This window comes from Lissotriton helveticus, chromosome 8 (assembly GCF_964261635.1).
Source record: "Lissotriton helveticus chromosome 8, aLisHel1.1, whole genome shotgun sequence".
In the NCBI taxonomy this organism is placed as follows: Eukaryota; Metazoa; Chordata; class Amphibia; order Caudata; family Salamandridae; genus Lissotriton; species Lissotriton helveticus.
Genome location: NC_136069.1, coordinates 777,178,126 through 777,201,277, shown reverse-complemented (window position 1 = coordinate 777,201,277; position 23,152 = coordinate 777,178,126). Strand labels below are relative to the sequence as shown.

The following is a 23,152-nucleotide window of genomic DNA, read 5'->3' as shown; positions in this document are numbered from 1 at the left end:
TGAGGAATTTAGCATTTAGCATATTACAAATGTTACAAAATTTACATGAAAGATCGTTGCAAGGAAGAGGAAAACAAGCTTATACAGATACATCTAATGATTAGATCATTACAAAAACAAAAGATATTAAGGTGCAATGGGAGCGAGGGAAAATAGGGGTCAGGGAAAAGGGGGAGAAGAGAAGGGAAACGTGGGAATGAGTGGGAGCAGGGAGAAAGGAACGGACAAAGGACGGAACAAGATGGCAGGTCAGGATCAGAGGAGCACACCAGCAAGCGGCCATTTTAAATTAAACAACTATGTTGAGGAGTCCATAGCATTTAAATACATACAGGGCCAGTAAAATAAATAAAGTGAAAGTAAAAAAGAAAAGAAAAATAAAAGTCACCGACTGAAGTTCGAGTTATCAAAATGCAAGGCAGCCAAGGTGGAGGAAAAAAGAAACTTGCCTTAGTTGTCAAAAGTGCCTCCTATGTGGTGTGAGCAGGACGGTGATGGCGCTGTGGGCAATTGAAACGCTGCCCAAAGAAAAATAAATGGAAGGCTTGGTCGAAAACTTTCAAAACTGCCCTGTGCGGATAATTTATAATAGGCGTACTGCAGATAGTGGTACATGGTTACCACAAACTTCTCCACAACATAGCCTCCTACGACGGGGGTGAGATCACCTTCGCACTTCAATTTGCAAGTAAGAACCTCCATGTAGTGATCTGCTATTGACAAATAAAAGTCTTTGAAATGGGTTATTTCACGAGCGCCTTCACAGGCTGCAAGGCATTCCTTATAGACCCGGAAGTAATCTGGTAGCGCCAGCTCCATGTCCGAGATGGAGGTCCTCCAGTTCTCTCCATTGTACGCTCCCACTGCCCTGATGAAAAGAACCTCATATGACTTGGTCTCCAGGTCTTTAATGTAGTCTTCTGAATCAGGCATGCTTTTGTAGTACGCCATGTTCCGCTTCATCATTTCATCATCCGGGTGCTTGAGCATGAATGTGTGAGCTGCTGCAATAGCCTTTGGTAAGTTATTGGTCTTGAAGTATGTGTACTGCAGAAACTTGTAGGGTTCTCATTCCAGAAACTCATCCAGGGTCTGTCGGGAGGGCTGGGACTGCCTGAAGATGGGCAGCCCCTGCTTGCAGCGCTTCAGGCACTGCGTCCATTGCAGCAGGTCCCCGAACACCCACAGCTCGGGGAATCCTGCAAAGCGGTCTGCGGGTGTCCCCGGCCCCTGGGTGGGCTGCTCCTGGCCGGGCTGCCCCTGGCCGGGCTGCCCCCCGTCTATTGGCGGGGGGCTATGCACTCATCGTTAGGAGGCTTTCATGGATGTGGCTGATTGGAGTTTCTGAAGATGCTCACATCAGGGTTCAAGATATCCCTTTTGAATATCTACAGCATTTTAGTGAAACATCTGATAACTCTCTTGAAAGTTAAACAATGAAACAGTAAATACACGGCACATGAATTAGGGTTGGATTCACCTTCCAGATGGTTCCACTGGCATTAGAGAAAGTTCAAAGACTAAAACAATGCTTACAGCCACCAGCAATTTCATGCACATCAAAACAACACCAGGAATAGCATATGTTTTACAGACAGTAAAATTGATGCGCAACGAGATCACCAAATGGTGGGAGGCCAAATCACTGCAAAAATACCGAGAGGCAGAGCGGGTCCCAAGGGGGCTCAGAATAAGGCATGCACCAGAATAATGCATGAACAACCAAGCCCTGAAATGCTGAAAGAATGGGCTGCAAGCAATTTGTAAGCCTCAATGAGCCTCGTTAACATACTAATCAAGTATGCCGAAATCGACAGGGAAAGCATACAATGTAAAATTGACCAGTTGAATAGTGAATTCGATGCCATGGATCAAAAGGATGCAATTGCAAAGGGAAGAAAAGAAATTGACAAACGCCTGAGCAAACATGAGGAAACAATAAAGGCCTTCAAAGTATTTAAATATGCCCGAGGAAAACGGATTGCAGGCAAATTTTCACATTTGCCAGAAAATGTGACTCTATCAGGACACAGCACATGAAAAAACAGAGCCAGCAAGGACCATCCAGACCGCCAACCGGCAACACTGAGGGGGCAGACTCAACATCACTGTCTGATTTAAGCTCGTTGGCTGAAAGTGGAGCCGACTCGGATGATGGGGCCAGATGGAGAAGTAGCAATATACCTGGCAGAGCCAAACCTAGCCCAGGAGAGGAGATGGATTTTTTAGTCTACTGAAGTACTAGAAAAATAACATAAAGGGCTATATCTACCAATAGCCCCAATCCCATTACAAAAAAATCAGTCAGTTGGCAGTGAAGAACGTTCAATAATTTATTAAGCAAAATACTCTATAGAGGAGCCTCTCCAACCCTCACCTATCAGGTGCGCGGAGAAGACTGTTGGCTTGTATTCAAACATGAGGTTATATACTTTTCAGTTCAACACATATAATCACTGTAAATGGAAAAACACCAGTTGGCCTTTGAGCTCCAGGGAAGGACCATATATGGCACACATTGATTAGTTCAAAGCTTAACTATTTATTACTGGGAAGGTCAGGAGGGGTGACTCCCTTTCGTCTTGGTGCCCGGGAGTGTAGGCACGGCGCCTTCAGGAATGTGCTTATCACACCCAAAGCCAGATGCAACCTTGAGTCTCAGGACAGTCAAGTGAACAGCCTACGTTCAGCTGCTCCCAGTAACTCAGATGAACTGGGGCTTGACAACTGCCGGAGAGTAACACGTGGTCACAGCCCCTGTTCGAGCAAAAGTTCGAAAATGGTGTCTGTGTGGTTTTCGGCCTACTCTCTTAGCAGTGGATACGCAAGGAGTAAATAAATGCTGTCTTCCCTGCAAAAACATATATATGTATATATCAAGCAAAAAGGTACATATAGATGCATCATGCTAACATGATATAGGTCTGATACTCCTTAGGTATGGGAAATCAATTTTTTATCCCTCACTACGACATGCGGCAAACCCCTCAGGCCACGGCTTCCACGGAAAGAAAACACCGGCGCAACAGAAGAAGGCGCGAAAGGACGAAACGCAGGAAAACCAAAGCAAACGAACAGAAGAAGAGGCAGTTGGAGAAAGAAATAAGTAATGACACCAAAACCATCATCAATCTGAGTACTATGGACTTATCCGAGGCAGAAAAACAGCTCCTCATGCTGGGACTCACCTATTATCCCGAAAGCACTTTTGAATACAGCAATACCCGGATTGATGTTTTCAAGTTTATCCGAAAACTCAAGTTGATCAAATTCTTCAAGCTCAAACAAAACAATGCAAATGAGCCTAACACTGCATATGTTGTCCCTATCGCTGAGCAACCTGGGGGAATTAGCAGTGCCCTGCACTCCTAGGCCTACACAGCAAGTCCTGGAGGATGAAGGCATCATGAGTCCAAGCCGTATTCCCAGCCCTTTCAAACCGCACTCTACCTTTACCCCAATGATGCTGAGAGACGCTATAGACATCTACAGTGATGTCATCACGGATGAACTAAGGGCATTGCACCTGAAAACTTATAGGCAATCAAGAACAATTGGCAAATGCAATCTGAGGTACAAGGAGCTGATGAAAAAGTTACAAAATAATAACGAAGTCATCAGTAACAAAGTGGATAAGGGAGGGAACATTGTGCTTTGGCCATGTCATCTCTATCTGAAGGAGGCCAACAGGCACCTCAATGATATCACTGGCTACAAAATCTCCAGTCACAAAGAAATAGCCAGCAGCAATAAGGACCTCAAGCCCCATCTTAATGACCTCAGACAGGCCCGGACTGGCCGTTGCGGGCACCGGGCAATCCCCCGGTGCGCCGCTAGGGTGGGGGCCGGTTTTGGGCCCTGGGGGACGTTTTTGTTACAGGGCCGTTTTTGCAGCATAGCTGCAAAATCGGCTCTGTAACAAAATCGGCCGAAAACCGACCCCGGCAAAGAGCTCGGTTGCACCCCCAGGGGGCTGCCCGAGCACTTTGCCAGGGCCGGTTTTGATTCTCAGTCCGGCCCTGACCTCAGAACACAAGGGCAATTAAGTAAGGAAGAGTGTGCTTTCCTCAACATTGAGTCACCGGTTCTACCAATTTTGTATCTTCTGCCAAAGGTGCACAAAAATGTGACCCCTATCCCAGATCGGCCTATCATCTCGGGGCCAGAAATAGTATCTGTGAGAATATCTCCAAGTATGTGGACTTCTTTCTGCAGGATTTGGTGACGAGACAGAAATTCTATCTAAGGGACACCAGCGATTTCCTGCTCAAGGTCAAAGACTTCCCCTGGCATGAGAACTATCTGTTAATTTCAATGAACATCACATCGATGTACACCAGCATTCAGCACTCAGATGGACTGGCGGCCTGCAAATATTTCCTCAGCAAAAGACCTATTTACTGCCATAGACACAATGAACTCATTCTGTTCCTTATTGACTGGTGCCTGACACAAAATTTCCTTTTGTTTAATAAAAAGACTTAACAGCAACTAAGAGGTGTGGCCATGGGAGCCTGCTTCTCACCCAGCTAAGCATGTTTACATGTTGGCTGGTGGGAGGAGCGGGTTCTCATGGTCAAACACCAGGCAGTCTACAGTACCAACATAGTGTCGTGGCTGAGGTACATAGACGTCGTTTTTGTGATTTGGCGAGGGGATGTGAGCAGTGCAGAGAGTTTCATTGAAGAGATCAATAATAACAATCTCAAACTGAAATTTAATGCCAGTATCAGCGCCACCTCTACTGAATTCCTAGATGTCAGTTTGTATATCACCAATTGCACTCTCCAGACTAAACTCCACCGCAAGACCACTGCAGGAAATTCCACTCTACACGTCTCTTGCTTCCACCCTAGACACCTAATCACGAGCATTCCATATGGAGAAATGTAGCGCTTGGCCAGAATCTGCAGCACACCTGATGATCTCCTAATTTGCCAGGAGGAAGCAACCAAAAGATTTAAGGCACGAGGTTATTCCACAGCAGTCATACCAAAGCTAAAGACAGAGCTAATGCAATACCTAGAGACGAGCTGTTAGTGGGTCCAACAGCAGTTGAGGTTCCCAGTGCTATCACTATTCTCTTAGAGCCCAGTGGCGTGGTCACCCCCAGATTGATCATCACAAATAACACCGAGGAGAGAACCATCAGATCAATGATCAATAAACATTGGGGAATTATAAAATCTGACCCCACAATGGGGAGTCTGTTAGCACAAAAACCAGACATCACATACAGGAGAGCGTTCTCCATGAGAGATGCTCTGGTCAGAAACAGTCCGCAAAACTGGCTATCTGACGTAAAGGATTTTGTTAAGTGTCTGAGTTGCAGAGCGTGTAAGTTTGACAAGAATTTGACCAGGGTTGAGTGGACCTTCAGGCACACTCCACTTACTATTGAACACAGATTGACATGCAGGACAGAATTTGCTGTCTATATACTTGAGTGCAAATGTGGACTGCACTACATTGGGAGCACTAAGCTCCAGGTCCACCTCCGAATACTCCAACACCTCAGGGCTACAGTGAATAACGACCCAGCTTACCCTGTAGCGAGGCACTTTAAGGAAGTGCACAACAATAACCTAGAGCACCTGCAATATTCTGTCATTGATTGTGTTCCGCCACTTAAGCGGGGTGGCAACAGGGAAAGGCTCTTGAGACTGTTGGAGAGGAGATATATTTTACAATTCCACACCAAGGCACCTGCAGGTCTCAACACCACGGAGGATTTACATCACTTCCTATAATCCAGCGCAGGTGGCTGACATGAACATCGTGCACCACACAGCTGAGATTACACTACACATGACACTACCATTCATTGTTGCTTTCTCCTGCTGGTTTCTATTTGCATCAGTATTGTACATATTCTATATATATATATTTTCTACTGAACCTGTCAATATCTATGTTTGTACTTAGTTTCCCCACTGTATTGTATCCACATGGATATGCATTATGGTTTGTGTCATTTGAATTAGGCCAGAGCTATGAGTCACCATTGAGTATTTATACTGTTATTTTTTGCCATTTGTGGACTGCTAGCCTACTCACTACTAGCACATTTGTGGATATTGTGATAGGACATACGCATCTTCGTATTCCTGTCAGGCATCGCACATCTTATGCTTTATGTGGTCCACACACAGCCTCAATGCACTTGTTTAGTGTGGCATCAGAGTGGCTCACCAGCAATACGTTTGTTAGTATGGGTAGACAGCTCATAATTAGGTCGCTATTTCTTTTGTTTTAGTTCACCCACTAGGCATCATGATCTGCTCTAATGCCTATGAGGTGGGCAGCACATCTATTACACTCACTGTATATTTGCGCATTGAGCACCTTCACGCCTACCTCACCTTGTATATACGCGCTCATAAGGTTCACGCATCCACTGTTACCCCTTCCCTCACAATCACTACTTTCAAATTCAGTGGCAAGCAGCATTCATGCAGTTAGTTTCTTTGGCTTGCAACGTCAGTAATGTGCTATTTTTTACTTTACATCATGCACTGAACTATACACACCAGGCGCCATCTGATACACTTAGATCAGTTTCTTTATAACTGCAAGTCGCACCTCTAAGTGAATTGCATACTTCTATTATATACCACGCCATTTCACAGAGATTGCCTCAGCCACCGACAGACTCACATTTGAGAACATATGTTGCATTTAACATTTTCATTGGCATAACATGCCGCTCTTAATTCATTTACCTCGCTTCTTTAATACGTTTAACAAGTCTCGGTGGAGACAGGCATTCACTTGTGGTCTCATGCTCTAACACAGGAAACTGGCAACATTCTTACTTATCTTTCCACTTGAGGGATAGTAGATTCATAGGAGCCTCATCGACCAGCACATCTTGCTTGTGGCCATCACTGGCTCTGAACCATGTGCCCAGTACTTATAGTCTCTTAACTATGTTTAGGCGCACTGTAGTAAAATGTGTGCAGTAAACCTGTGATGTCACACATGTTGCATAACCACACGTTGCAAACCTGTTGAGTCACTTCAATGAACATAGAAAAAATGCTGCCACTTGTAACGCTGTATATATTGCACCCTTCAATCATTGCAAGCGCTTTGTCATCAAGGGCGCATGTCTGGCGGCCGAAATGCGCCATTTGGACATTTGATGCACTAAATAAACATCATTGAGCAACAAGTCTTGCTTACAGAGTCTGTTTCCCGGTACTGCGCCGCTCCCTGTGAAGGTTGCATAGCTGGGATCCTGATGTGACATATATATATATATATATATATGAAGACAGAGCTCCTCCTCAGCTCGCTCTGCGCTCGCAGACACCGCCTCCACGCCAGCAAAGAATGAGGACCGGACCAGCAGAGTCAGCAAGATGGTAATTTATTTTAAAACAACAGAACCAGCGACGCGTTTCGGGCCAAAAGCCCTTGGTCACGCTGCAACATGTTTCAAATCATTATGCTATTTTATAGATTAATGCAGTGATGTTGACACCACCCCCTGGTGGCGTTCACCATAATCACGTGATAATAATCAGTGAAGACACACTATCGCCAGTCTGCTTTTCCAATTGCTGACATATGTACAAGAAATTATTGCTGGTTAAATCCAGGATATATACTAATTCTAACAGATAATACAATTTATAAGTAAAAGGTATTAAAAAGCATTAAAAAGCAATTTCTGTTATCAATTAGAAGTTCAAATGACATGTATACCAATCCTGTGCAAATATGCCAATTCTTATATGTAGCAGCGAACGTTTATAAAGTGCATAGTTTAGAAAGTGCATAAGTGATAAAGATGAAATGAAGTGCAAAAGAGTTGCGGGAACATACTACACTACCATTAGAACAGTAATGTGCAAATGTGCAATAACCAATGAAATGCAAGATTAAATTCATCAAACAATCCTGTTTTATGCTAAGTTCTCTTAAAGTGTTCCAGGTAAGTTATGACATTGTTGTCCAAGAAGCTAAAAATGACAATATGTATAAATTAGACCATATTTCATATATATACACACCCACACCACCTTTACATGCCCACCCCCACAACCTACCAACAACAACATAAGATTATCTCAAAGAAAACCCCACTGTTATAAAAATCGCATACAGAAAATCACCCCCAATTTTAACCCCAATATCTACATCTATGTACATATATACACACACACACATATGAAGATATATGTGCGAACATACATACACACACACATGCAGATACAAGTTCAGATCTGCCCTATATATACAAATATATGTATCTATTCTATGTATCTCCCCTTAATTATTCCATATATGTAGATGTTCAGCACAATGTCAATATATACAAACTCTCAAATTATATCTTCATATTTCAATCACTATACACTCTAAAAATTGTCATATAAGTGATTATCTAAAATTCTTTCAATAAGTCCTGGAATAGAATTGTATGTATATATATATTCACTGAAAAAACCATAGGTTATAGACCATATATAGTTAGGAATTAGCATTTACAAAACCTTGAAAATTCACTGAAAAAACCATAGGTTATAGACCATATATAGTTAGGAATTAGCATTTACAAAACCTTATTTTACTCACACAAAACCATTGAAATTCCATATATAGTTAGTTGCACTAACTATATATCGCGCACCCGCAATCCACTGCTGATGATGTCACATATTACATCATTCATGACATGGTCAGTGACATCACTGATGACATCACTGATGACATCTCAAATGACATCACTGATGACAACATCCAGTGACTGTATGTTTCTGTAAAGTTAAAATATGTCTTACATATTGAAGAATGAGTGGAAGTATAAGTGTCTGGACGAAGGATTTAGTAGGTGCATGACTGAATGTATGAGTGAGTGATTAAATGTGTCTCACTGAGTGCATGGGTTAGTGACTAAACTGTCTTAATTTGTGCATCATTATGTCTGTTGTTCTGTAAACTGCTGCATGTGTTGATCAGTAGCTATATGAGTAACTATATGGGTTATTGATTGATTGTCCAAGTATTTGTATGGGAGACTGAGTGTGTGTGTGGCTGGCTGGGAGGTGTGTGACTCTGTGCAGATCAATGTGTACTTGTATCAATGATTGTATAAGAGAGTAAGTATGTGTTAGTATATGTTTGAAAATGTAAGGTGCTCTATGTTTAACTGTATAGATTAGAAAATGGAAGTGTGATTGATTCTTTACAGGACTGACTAGGTGTGTGAGTAACTCCATGGATGAGTGGCAGAGTGTGAGTGTCTGTATAGGTGTATGAGTGCATATGATAGTGTTGTAAAGATGAGTGATTGTATGTATGAATGATTGTATGGGTGAATGAGTGAATGTGTGTGTAGACATAGGAATCAGTGAGTGTGTATGTAGTAACTAGTATTGGTGTGTCAATGGTTTCAAAAATTATACTCTGTATTTAACACTGGGTGTAACAGAGGTTATATTAAAATGTGAGGAGATGCATTGTATTGTCACATGAATGATATCATCAGTGATGTGGTCATTGATGTCAAATGAGATGTCATCAGTATTGTCATCAGTGATGTCATTTGAGATGTCATCAGTGATGTCACTGACCATGTCATGAATGATGTAATATGTGACATCATCAGCAGTGGATTGCGGGTGCGCGATATATAGTTAGTGCAACTAACTATATATGGAATTTCAATGGTTTTGTGTGAGTAAAATAAGGTTTTGTAAATGCTAATTCCTAACTATATATGGTCTATAACCTATGGTTTTTTCAGTGAATTTTCAAGGTTTTGTAAATGCTAATTCCTAACTATATATGGTCTATAACCTATGGTTTTTTCAGTGAATTTCATTGGTTTTTTAAAAGCTAATATCTATACCTGTAAAATGTATTCTTCTTTAAATCCAAAAATATATTTTATATGTTTATTAATAACTTTTTTTTTTAATATTTTTTTTTTCTTCGTTCCCGCTTCGCGAATCGGGAAGCTTCCCGTTAGCTGACCTTGATGCCGCGAAATAGACCGCGAGCATATAAACGTTTCTTTACCGCAACTGCCGCGTTAGAAAACAACATCATCACGCCTCCCGTCCGCATGACGTTTCGCGTTGTCGTGTGATACGTCATATGACGTGCTACGTTAGCGAACTGGTACGCTTACCGAGTCGCAAAGCACAGGTTTCTGGAAGCAAACCGGGAGGCCCTGCAAAGCGCGTAACGTAAACACAGCAGGTCATGTGACTTGGTAATAACACTTTTCATTGGTTCATTTCACTTTTGGTTTCCTAATGATGTAAGAAGCTTCCCGTTAGCTCAATTTGATGCCGCGACCCGGTCCGCGAACCGGTAAACGTTCCGTTAGCGCAACTGCCACGTTAGAAATCATTATCGTGACGCGTCGCGGAAGCGTGACGTATCACGTTGTCGTGTAATGCGTCTTATGACGCGCCGCGTTAGCGCACCCGGAAGTGCTCCTGGGCGCGGACCGATGCGCGAAACGCAGCTCCCCGGAAGCGATCCACGGCGCGTCGCGTAAGCGCGACGTATCGCGTTACCGCGTAATGCGTCTTATGACGTACCGCGTTAGCGCACCCGGAAGTGCTCCGGGGCGCGGACCAAGGCGCGAAGCGCAGCGACCCGGAAGCTATCCGGGGCGTGTTCCGCAGCGCGTAACATAAGCGTGAGAGGTCATGTGACTTGTTAATAACACTTTTCATTGGTTCATTTCACTTTTGGTTTCATAATGTTGTTAGGCTTGGTCATGTGACCTAAAAATAACACTTTTCATTGGTTTAGAACTATTTTTTTTTCTCAAATGATGAAAACCCCTCCTTCTTTTTACCTCATTCTTACTTTCTATTTCCAGAGAGCAAGACCTATTTTTCACAATGGCTTCTGTAATAGCTGCAGCTGGTGCTTCTCAGCAACCACCACCACCACCACCACCAAAAGGACCACCACCAACACTGGACTTTGGTAGAGAGGAAGATAATGAGGACGAAGAGGAGGAGGAGGAGGAAGAGCAAGTAAGGCAGTTCCTGCCAGAAACACCAAGGCAGAGCCATATTAAAGACCACTACATATGGCAATTCTTTAAAATTCCACCTGGACAAAAGAAGGTCAATGCACCCCAGGTGTCTTGTTTGATTTGCAAAAATATACTTTCTCGTGGCAACCCCAACAAGAAATACAGCTTTGGCAATCATACAATGATTCGCCACATGGAGCGATGGCATCCCAATAATCTTTCCCAAGCACAAGTAAGGGATCTTGCTGCCAACCCCCCAGATGTCATCCCCAGCACCAACAGGGGTCAAAGCTCATTCGCCGGACCAGAAGGCCGAGAAATAATCCCCAATATTCAAGCTCCTTTTGCACACTACAAAATAGTTTGTATATATTGTGGAGGAACTATTGCTTATGGAGAGAAGAGTATTACTTTGATTAACCGAGCTGGAGAAAATCATAAATGCTACAAGATGAGAAAACAATGAATCCTTTTTATTTTTTTTTGCTCCTGTTGAGACATGTTCTAACCCTGCTTTTTTGTTATTTCCCCCTTACAAAACACAAAAAAAACACAAAATAGTTTTCAAAAATCCAAAAAAAAATCAAAAAATTGTTCAGAAAATTCATAAAAAAAATAAAAAAAAAGAAAAAGAATAAAAAAACAGTTCTTTTCAGAACTACCTTCCATTTATAACAAAATTGCCAAAATGTTTATACCCTGTCTTTCTTTTCTCCTCATAGTACGCTCCTCCGACCGCTTCCCGGTACGCGTACCGGGCGCTACCCACGCAAAAAAAACAAAAAATATTTTTGTTTTTTTGCCCCGCGGGGCCCTTTTAAAGCCTCCACATTGACGCCGCCTCACGTACCAACGTATTTTCTCCGCATTTTACACCCTATGCCGCATAACAGGTCATGTGACTTGTTTATAAAACTTTTCATTGGTTCATTTTACTTTTGGTTTCCTAATGATGGAAGGCATGATCATGTGACCTAAAAACAACACTTTTCATAGGATGAAAACTTTTTTTTTTCCCCAAACGATGAAAGCCCCACCTTGTTTCTGGATGTTTCAGACTGAAGCTGGCGTCAGCATGAAAGCACCACCATCTCGTAGCTCAGTCGTGGTCATTCCGCGAGCAATCATGGCAGCCGCTCCCCACCAGAAGCCTGCAGGAGTCGGAGCCCCCAAAACTTTTGATGAATTCTCAAGGCGGAGGGGACGCTTTCGAGAATGGGGTCCAAGACCTAGCAGACAAGCGTCCGATTTCCAAGGTCTCCCAGGGCCATTTCAGTGGACCAGGCCCAAAAAGGAAACAGCCTGCCGCCATTTTGAGAGTCCTGTGACAGCCGCCTATCGCTGCACCGCAAGAGTGGGCGCAACTCAGCTGAATTGCGGCTTTTGACACAGTGGACCAAAAACGGACGGAATGGCAACTGAAACGGTAAAGGGGCGCCCCACTACAACAGATGACACTCCACCTGGACAGGCCCGTTCACCGCCTCCCCCGGGGCGCCCCGCGCCGTTATTCGGAGCAGCATTGTAGGATACCAAAACCAGTGCGGCAACTTACTGGACATCACCTTGGTGCCATCGTTCTGCTGCCTTGGAACTATTCGCGCAACAGTTTGCTACTGATGACCCACCCCCCGCGACGCCCCATGCCGTTATTTGCTGGGTGGCAACTTACTAGACATCACTTTAGTGTCATCTAGATTTCAGCGCGTTCTGCTGCCTTGGAACTATTCGCACAACAGTTTGCTACTGATGACCCACCCCCCGCGACGCCCCACGCCGGAAATCTGGACGTTGTGCTGCGTTGGGACTATTCGCACAGCCGACCGCTACTTCGTTGTTTTTCCCTAAAAATGTTTATATGTTATTACTATTTTTGTTTTCTTGTATATATTTATAAATTATTAAAGTTTTATAATCTTACTACTTTGTCGGAGTGCTATATATTTTTAATGTGACACATAATTGTAAAAACTTTGATGTACAAAGAGTCATCCCTGGAATCTTCCGCTTCACGCTCGGTCCCCTCCCCAATCACAATACAGGATGGTTTTCAGATAATAGCAACGCTTCTGCTGTGACGGATCTCATCGAGTGTGGGCCTTGATCTACTATAACTCCTTTGAAGAGGGGTGATTCTTTACAGCTGTGGCCATAAACTACATCTGCAGGGCTAGCTGATACCCTAGGACCAGCCTGGACAATCGGACACAGAGGAAAAGGAGTATCAGAGGGTGCGGTAGTGAATAGGGCGAAAGGGAGGTGTCGGGCGGGCACAGGGTGTGATTCTCAGGGAAGAGCAGCGCAGATGGGGGAGGTTTATTACCCATGCATAAGACAGAGAGCGGGGGTGACCACTGCCTGGGGGAGATGCTTGCGAGGGTGGGGAGCCATGCTAAGGATCGACAGCGTGCACAGAGTGGGTCTGGTCAAGGCATCTAAAATGGCTGCCGTGCACGACAAAAGTGTGGCATTTGAAAAAAGACAAGATGGCGCAGACAATGTTTTTCAACACTTCCTGATTTCCTTCGAATCGAACGTTAACAGACGTTGGGGCATATTACCAAAGTTAAGCGATATTTATCCCTAACGATGCTTAGCAACGATTTTTTTACCGTCAGAAATTATCGCAGATAAACCTTGCTATTATCAAGGTTTATCGGAAATACGATAAAAAACGACCGCAATGCATTAATATCGCTGAAAACTCCGCGATATTCATGCATTACCGAGCTAATGCTCTTAGCCATGTTATCCACCTCCCATTGGATAACATGGCTAAGAACTGCTCAGGGCAGGTGGTAGCTTTTGGAGATATTCGCGCTTATCTCGAATATTTCCAAAAGTTGATAATAGGAGATAGCGATGTTAGCGACTGTTTCCAGTCGCTAACATCTTGGCATGCCCACTTTGCATGTCATTAGTGATAAATATCACTCACATGCAAAGTGGGGCCCAAGATGGTCGCTATCTTCTACTAGCCGTCGCTAACTGGTGTTAGCAACAGCTAGGTAATACACATATAATTTTATCTTGTTTCTGAACGTTAATTTCTCAAAATGCACTGAAGCACATATATTGAGACCTAGCAAAGGCACATCGGGCTACCAGTCCCTACAATTTTGCCAAGTTTCGTGCAAATCCATTCAGCTGTTCGATCCTACCGAGAGACAAGATGGCGGCCGCTACTGACTGTTTGGAATGTTTACAGACACCGGAGAGCCAATCAGCTTCGCTTCGCAAAGCTCCGTAACGCGAAAAGTACGCGGTGCGCTGTTACAGATATATATCTTTTTTTGAACGTTAATTTCTCAAAATCCACTGGAGCACATATATTGAGATCTAGCAAAGGCACATCGGGCTACCAGTCCCTACAATTTTGCCAAGTTTCGTGCAAATCCATTCAGCTGTTCGATTATTATTATTTTTATTTTTTTTTGCCCCGCGGGGCCCTTTTAAAACCTCCACATCAAACCTAGGGGGTGAGCGACAATGTACTATGCCCCCTTATGGTCATTTGCCCCTTCGCTTTGGCCTCCTCTTGTCTCTCGATCCTACCGAGAGACAAGATGGCGGCCGCTACGGACTGTTTGGAATGTTGACAGACGCCGGAGAACCAATCAGCTTCGCTTCACAAAGCTCCGTTGCGCGAAAAGTACGCGTACTGGAGCGCTGCCCGGTCCGCTGTTACAGATATATATCTTTTTTTAAACGTTAATTTCTCAAAATCCACTGCAGCACATATATTGAGACCTACAAAAGGCACATCGGGCTACCAGTCCCTACAATTTTGCCAAGTTTCGTGCAAATCCATTCAGCCGTTCGGGCTAAAAGTGAGGCCAACCGCCCTATGGAAAACTCAATGTTAAAAACACGTTTTGGGACCCCCCTTTTTTCTCGGCCCCCCCTTGACGACCCCCCCCCAAATTTTCAAGGGATGCCCAGAAACAAAATGTGCCATTTTCCTGAAAATTTCAGCCAATTCCGTCCACAAACGCCAAAGTTATTAGACATAGAATTTTCAAAAAACCCATAGAGAAAAAAATCCTAACTATATATACCTACTGGCGACCGCCAGTAGGTAATATATATGTGGAAGCGTTGCCAGGAACAAGCAGCCCTTCATTTTTTCGGGGTTCTTTTCTGCGCCTAATTCCACTAAGCCAGTTTAACTATGTGTCCTCCATTTTCAGACACTGGTACCTGGTATTGTGTCGTAATTGCTCTACGAATATTAGTAAATAATGGCAGACAAATTGAGCACTTCAACTGGTTAAATACAGGTATTCTCTGCATTTTGTCAAAACAATACCCCCCTTTTCCAGCTTGGCCTGCACCCCCGTCCCACACAAAAACCTTGATGAAGGAGTTTCTCTCTTGTCCCCCTAGGGTGCAGTGAAGATTGGTATCTTGGATCAGATATTTCCTCCCTCCCAGAAATTGGTTACGTTTTAGGCCTATCATGGATCTCTGGTTTCTGAACAAATTTATCATGAAGAAGAGGTTCAAGATGTGATGCTGCTTCACATTTTTGCTGCCCTTGAACCACAAGATTGGTTGGTGTATCTGGATTAACAGAACACCTGATTTAATACTGTAATATTCCTCAGCATGGACAATATCTTGAATTTATCGTTGCAGATCTCCATTTGGAATTCAATGACCTTCTATTTGGGCTCACATCAGCAACATCACAGAAAGACATTTCTCAGAAAGACGTTCCATCCTTTGGCTGACTGGCTTCTGAAAAGAAAGTTCTCTAGATTTCTTTGGAAAAGTATGCACATGAGTTACGCTTTTCCGCCAATAAAGCATATTATAATTTGGTGCTGAGGCAGTTCGATCCAATGTACAGGTGTTGTTTTCGATGCCCGCTTGATCAAAGTTTTTCTCTCCTTGAATAGATTGACTCACATTTAAGAGTTGGTGACTTTGTTTTCCCTGTCACCATTTCAAAATGCTGGAATGATACTTGGATTTTTTGGGTTGATGGCTTTAAGTATATTTCTTATCCTTCATTACACAATATGAGAGTGACCCCTCTCAACTAAAGGGGCATGGTCTATACTTAGCCTATTCCCTCAGTTTCTTGTCCTTCATGTAAGTCAAGCATAGGATGCAAGGAACCCTCCTACCAGCATGCCTGGTGTAAAGGCTACTCCCTTCAGTGTACATTTGCCTTACCACATGAGACTATTCGTGGTGGAAGCTGGTGTCTCCATGTAGGGGTCGCTTTCAGGGGGGAAAACCACTAGAGACCAAAAACCCCAGAGCAGTTCTAGTACAAATGAAGAATCAAGTCAAAGATGTTTTCACTCTTCAGAGAACAGGCAAAAAACATGTGGCACATTTTGGGCCTGTAATATGGCAAAGAGGTGATAAACCCGACGGAAAAAATCGTGATGCATTCATTAGTTTGTTTCAACCAAGAAGTGCAAGTACAGGAGGAGGTAATGAGATACAGGATGTGTGGTGGCCATCTTTTTTTGGGATGTCTCCTCAGAATGATATGGTGTCCTCTATCTAGGCATTGGCTGTATAATCCATAAGAGGGTTGGCCCTGCCCCTTTTATAGGGCAGGAAGACAGTACTGTTATGGTAGCTCTGGTCTCCACTGGCCTCCTGTAGTTCCAGATCAAGACACACTTTGGCTCCTATGTCCTGCGTGGCACCGAAGCAGCTGCCAGAGCAGCCCCTCCCATAACACTGAAAGAAGAGTCAGAGGGCAGACAGCTGACCACGGCCAACACCCTTAAACCGGTAGAGTAGCATAGTGAAGCAAGAGAGCAGCTCTACCACTGTCACGAGGAGGCACAAGCCTAAAAGCCCCCTGGTTCAAATGCAGCCCGCAAGACCTCATTCTACAGCAGGCAGTGGAAGCCACCAAATAATTTGTCAGCTTTAATGGATATTGCACAGTCAATAGAACTAGTTGTATGGCAACCTTCTGGATTTGATTCAGTTGGATTGCCCTGTCATTCTGTCTCTCAAGTGGTGGATGTTCCCGCACAAGTTTTTGAATGGACTGTCATTTCATTCACCTTGGCCCAAAGTGACCATAGTGACAGATTCTTCCTCTTCTGAGTGAGGTGCACTTCGGATTTCCAATGCTTTATGGTCGCAGCGGGAGAGAAGTCATATGAACTTGCTAGAACTGTTAGTGGTTTGATTGCATATCTGAGTATTCCTTTCTCTTGTCATTTTGACTGAGAGTATAGATACACAGTGTTCTTCCAAACAAACAAGGAGGAGTGAACTCTCTGCCTTTTTGTTAAGAAGATGTAATCCTGTGACAGCAGGCCATAGACAGGCAAATGGGCAATGAGCAGTTCATCAGGTGGGGAGGGACAACTAGATGGTGGCTATTCCAAACCATATGCTGTTAACAAATCTGGAACGTGAACTGAGCCAGGAGATGGTGGTTCAGATTTTCAGTCTTGAGGGATGCTTTTGGAGGATCTGTTTGCTAGTTTGGTAAACCAAGTCTCAGGTATGCAGTTCTAGGGGATGCTTTCATGGTACTATGGGTCTACAGTCTTCATTATGCATCTCCACTAATATCGCTGATTTCGTATGCTGCTCAGAAAATCTGAACTCGCAGGTCTCAGATCATCTACGTTTTCCCAGGTTTGGGTCAGGAGACCATGGTATTCTGACCTGTTGAAATTGTCTCAGACTCTTCCTTTGGTGTCCTCCATCTGAAGTTTGTCAATCTGCAAGCATGGATCATGAAGAGTTAGCCTTTGCCTGATTCACTTTCAATGAAGAGTTTACTGATAATTTGCTTTCTGCCAAGTGTTCTTTCTCTAGGACAGTTTCTTCTAGCAGTTGGTAAAATTATCTGTAATGGTGCAAGGGCAAATTCCTAGATTCTTTGAAAGGTTATGTTGATGTCATTCTTCCTTTGGTCTAGATCTGACAGAAAGGTCTTCATATTGTTATATTCAAAGGATATTTTGATGCACTTTTTGCCTGATTATTTGTCCCAGATCAAGGTTTTCTTTTTAAGTTTTAAGGAGGGGTTACTTTGAGCGTGAAACCTTCCTTGTTACCTAAGGAAGCATTTGACTTTCATATTTCTCAGGTTATCATTTTCATTTGGGTAATCATCTTCATTCCTGTTGACTCTCAAGCCATTACATTCACAGGAGTAAGGGCCCATTTATCAAGCCTTTGGGTTGCACACTATCTTTACCAAGACATGCAAAGCCACCTTGTGTTTGGTAAATCTGGAGTAACACAAGACAGCGCAAGTTGCCGCCTTGCCTTACTCTGCCCTGGGAAGGTGTTACATGCGGAGAGAGTGAGTATTCAAGCACATGCACCTGACCTTTTTGTCGCATTTCCAGATTTTTTTAAGATTAGTAAACTTGGGAATGTGTCAATACCCAGTAGAGGTGCAATGAGGGGAAATATCCTTATTTCGTCTTGTTTTTTCCTATTTCCAAGAGTGCTTCAGTTTTTAGCACACTTAGAAAGGTGAAAAAACCTCTGAAGGATTGTTGGATTGTTTTTGTGCAGGAAGGTGTCCCGGCCCTCACAAATACAATCCTACCTGCAATGCAGGCACCCTTGCACCATGACTCAAGAATGCCTGCTTTGGTGCTAGGCAGTACATAGTGCACGGGGGCAGTGAGAGAGCAGGAATGGCCCATATCTTAGTAAATATGGTGCATTCCTGCCCTCTTCATTTGACACCACAGCAAGTTGTCTTGCTGTGTTGAGCTGTGCCAAATATTGATAAATCTGGCCATAAGTGTTTTAGGGTAGATGATAATTTGTAGGTGTTTATAGTGCACAGAGCTACCAGAAAACAGGGACCAGAAAACAGACTATCTCTATATTGATTTTAAGGATGGTCACTTATTGTTATTAGTTATCTGACAAACCAGAAGCCGAAAAACCTGCACCTCACTGCTTCAGAGCATCAACCCACATCCTTTCTACTGCTTATGAAGGGTGCATCTAAGGAATCGCAAGAATGCATACTCATTAGAAAAACAAAATAGTTATCTACTGTAACATACTGATGGAAATGGGGCGGTTCTGCAGATTCCGTATGACTAGCGTTCCAGCACTCATTGAAGGATCTGTCCTATTTTGTTTTGTTTGTTTAAGCTCCTTTATTGGACAACTATGACCTTTGAGGGGACACATACACCTGTAGTTAGAACTGATTTCACACAAGACCTTGTGTGCATCATAAATACTGAGGGCATATTTACTACTATTTCATACAACAAAGGGGGAGAGCAGAAATGCTCTGCTAGAGCACTGAGTCCTCAATTTAAATTTCCTTGCAACTGACCTTTCAGGTGCTTAATGAATACAAGGGAGTTAACATCATCTACAAGTTCCATTTACAGTGTTAGCAATTCGGCCACAAAGTGAGGACCCAAAGTTGGTAAATGATATTAAGTAAGGGTTACAAATTTAATGCCAGACTGATGTACACAAGTCTTAAGAATATATTGTAAAAATGCAAAATCACTACTGAGAGGCCAATCATCTCATAAACTTTTGCCTCAATAACATGAAACATACAAGGAAATCAGTGATATCAATGTAAAAATCCAGAAATAAAATTGAATGATTGGTATAAACTTTGTGGTCCTCTTGCCTATTAAGCATGAGGAAATCTAAATCTCCTAAACTAAGTCTGAACTAAAGGCACTGATTGGGGAATCCCTAATCTGATCCAGTAAAGTAGGAAGGTGTCAGCACAGCAGAACTTCCATAGAAGTCCTCCAAAAAAGAGTAATGTGTAGCATAAAGCCACACAACAGGGATATCGCGAAGAGGTCTATGCCCCTCTGGGACTAAAAGGAATCTGATGAAAACTGAAGTGTGATCACCAACTAAACCCCACAAAAGAACATTTGAGAATCTCATATCACATGTCTTATTATTTTCCACTTTCACACAGAAAAACATGGCAGCCACTCTTAAAAATCCTTTCTTTTGGTCCACACATCAGGACGTCCTTGGATCCTCCCATCTCCCACTTCCATACAAACAGTAGTCCTCTCCTTGGATTGGTAAGGCTTCTCATCCTTTCAAAAAGTACTCCTCCGGAACCTCACCAGCTCTCACAGACAATGTGGCTTTCTCTGTTCATGAGATCATACAACTGCACCTGCAGAGGAGAGAAAGGCAATCCAACCTGAGCAACCTTCTCATTGAAGGTTGAGCATTAAGAAATCCAAATCGATAAGGCCTTTAGTAAAAGTTAACGTAGCAAGAATTGCAGTGCACATTTAAATGCATGATTATGGCAATGCCTAAAGTTGCAATATAGATATATAGGGAAACTGCAATTTTGATTTTACTGCAAGGAAAACATTTGTGCACTTATATCCCAAATAGTTCGTAACTAGGAATATTACAACAAAGGGCAATTATCATAAGGGCGTTCAAGATGGCACCCAAAATTCCACTTCCCAGGTTTGCAATCTTATCGCCTACAGCAGATAATCCATTCCAAATAGCTTCCCAAGCACCTGTTGCTTTCAAATCCTACAAGTCCTTGTGCAAGTCAGAAATGTTCTTGATAAACTTCAAGTCCTTACTCTTGTCAGAAAAGCAAGTGCAGCATTGCTGGACATTTAACATCCAACAGTCCGTCCTCCTTTGCAAGTAAGTTGTCTAGCGCAAGACAATTTTGTAAAACCATGGACTTGATAGTCACCATTTCTGAATCAACAACCTATAAAGCGCTAGCTGTACTAGTAGCCAGCTTATCCATTATGGTGGATGACTTTCAAATTTTTACATCATTTACATCATTTAAAATCACCCCCACAGATGGAATCACTGTACCCAAAAATATCTCTCACTACTTCTCCAGTAGTAACATCTTGTTTAGGTCTAGAATTCTGTTTCGACACGGGATCATTGAGATGTTCTACATCATAAATGTTTGGGAAAACTACACCTAGGTAAAAATTACCATCCCATCCTCTAGGTAATATGAAATAGGCGTGCCCTCCACAAATATAATAGACTCCAGGAATAACAGGGTCATCACCCATCCAGAATAAATTCCAATTTCCCCTAACTTCAAATATATGGACCCACTCACTCTTTCCCACAAAGTGGTAGTCTAATGAAGACCTCTCCACAAATATGCATAATTTCCCGTTATGTTTCCAATCTAGGGTCAATGCTGCTTGACTTTCTGCCACTAAGTGCTCTATTTCCTCCTTAGTCCAATTATGTTCATTCTTAATCTGTGTGTCTGTTTTTTACTTAGATTCCAAAGTTCTCCCCCTATCCTCAACTAAATGTAAACATTTCTTCTAAACCTCTGTAACAATACAAGTCAAATTGTGTCTTTGAGAATAAGATGTGTCGCTGGACATGATGGGTTTAAAGAACCTTTTATTGATTCCAGGGAATTTAGCATTGAGGTCAATATGACGACTTTGATGTTCCAGTATGAGGAACTTTGAAAACTGAGATCCTGATTGGAAAACTAATATTCAAAATGTTCAACCCCATACAGAAGGCTCATAAAAACACCATAAGTCAAAGGGATGTGGTGGTAAGTAATACCTTCTGCTGCTGATGCAGTCAATTGCATATAGACATAGAAGACCCTGGCATCCATTGTGTCAATGTGGTCATAATGTAGTTAAAATACGTTTTTGTAGAGTAATCCCCTCTAGAGGTATTTACGTGCAATTCTGACTCATCTAATGGATACAAGCTATTACCTCTAGGGCGTGAAGATTTGGGATTACTTGCAGACTTTGTCTCTAGTGAATTAGATGTAGATGGGTATATTTCTACAAGTCAAACGATCTATATTACAATTACAACTATTAGTGTGCCTGCCATTATGTATATATGTCTACTTCCCTACAAGCGGACTGCTGAGTAAAAGTTAGCAGCAGCAGAGTCCTCACTGCCGATTTCCACATGTGAAAATGGCAAAACCAAACTTCATAAAGTATGCAGCAACTTTATTATGTGCAAATCTTTGTGAAACTTCCTTAGCCCTACTCCATGTACTTCTAAGTGACAACCGTACACTCTTTCAGCAGACCTGGGCCTCAGTTCTCTTCTTACTTCTCTTACAAAGTCTATTTTAGTGTCTCTGATAAGAAGAGGTTCAAATTCATTGACAATCCATTCCAAAATTACGTGTTTCTGTTCGTCTAGTAACACAGGGAATTCATTTGCATCCAGAAAAGGAAATCCTGTTACATGCAGGATAAGATGTCGCAAGGCACTCAATCTTATTAACAAAGGAAGTTCAAAGGTGAGATAAAACTGAAGTTCAAGTTCCCAAAGTTTCAGTTGAATCTTCATGATTATCCTAGAACTCTCTGTCATTTGCAGCAAAGTAAGTCCATTCAGGGGAAAATACATCTGGCAGGGCACTCTAGTTTGTTTTGTGCTCCTGTGTACAGTCCCCTCACTTCCTTCGTCAACAACTGCACAGGGTTTTTATTCTGTGTCTGGACAAAGGCTGGATTTTAACCCTGATTTACAGGATTGGGATGACATTTGTGATTCTAATGCCCTAGCCTATTGCAATACCAGCAAAGGTTGGACTTTTTTTTAACATGGCTACATCTATTCCCATACTCGGATCTATGAGAACACCACAACCTCTAGCTTGTTGCTGAAATCCACATCCACCTTGCACTGCGGGAGCTCCCTGCTGATACACTCCCTGCATGAGAGGGCCATTGCCTTAAAATGGTTAACTTTGACCTCCCCTCAGAGCAGACTTCATTTACGCCACCATGGGTTTCTCCTTCAATTTCTTCTGCCTCATATCTATATCATAATTACAGATTTTGGTATATGTCAAAATCTAATCAACCAATTCATTCTGCCAACAAACCAAATGCTGTTAACAACATTCAACAGGTTTCTCTCTCAACCTGGGAAAATCACTGGTGAATGAAGCTAGATCACTCCTACTCCTACTCCAAGGTACATTAACATAACCTTCACTGGGTACTCGTCGTAAAGGGTAACTTGTAACTCCCTTTCCCGCTCCTTCTCTCCGGAAATAGGCGATTCTCCCATAGATCTCTTGACACCCTTCTTCTTTGCCCATTTACCTTCCCCCTTATCTAGGTCACTCCAAGTCTGAATGCTTTGAACTAATTCCAGAATTTGCATCATCATTCC

The 23,152-nt window shown here is 42.8% G+C and overlaps 1 protein-coding gene and 1 pseudogene across 1 annotated transcript in view; one reads left to right on the top strand and one right to left on the bottom strand.

Moving 5' to 3' along the window:
* LOC144773802 (uncharacterized) overlaps positions 1-23,152 on the top strand; it is a 3,430,469-nt gene that overhangs the window by 2,120,369 nt on the left and 1,286,948 nt on the right. The gene's annotated exons all lie outside the window — the stretch shown is intronic.
* LOC144773153 (cartilage-associated protein pseudogene) lies at positions 355-22,318 on the bottom strand (annotated as a pseudogene).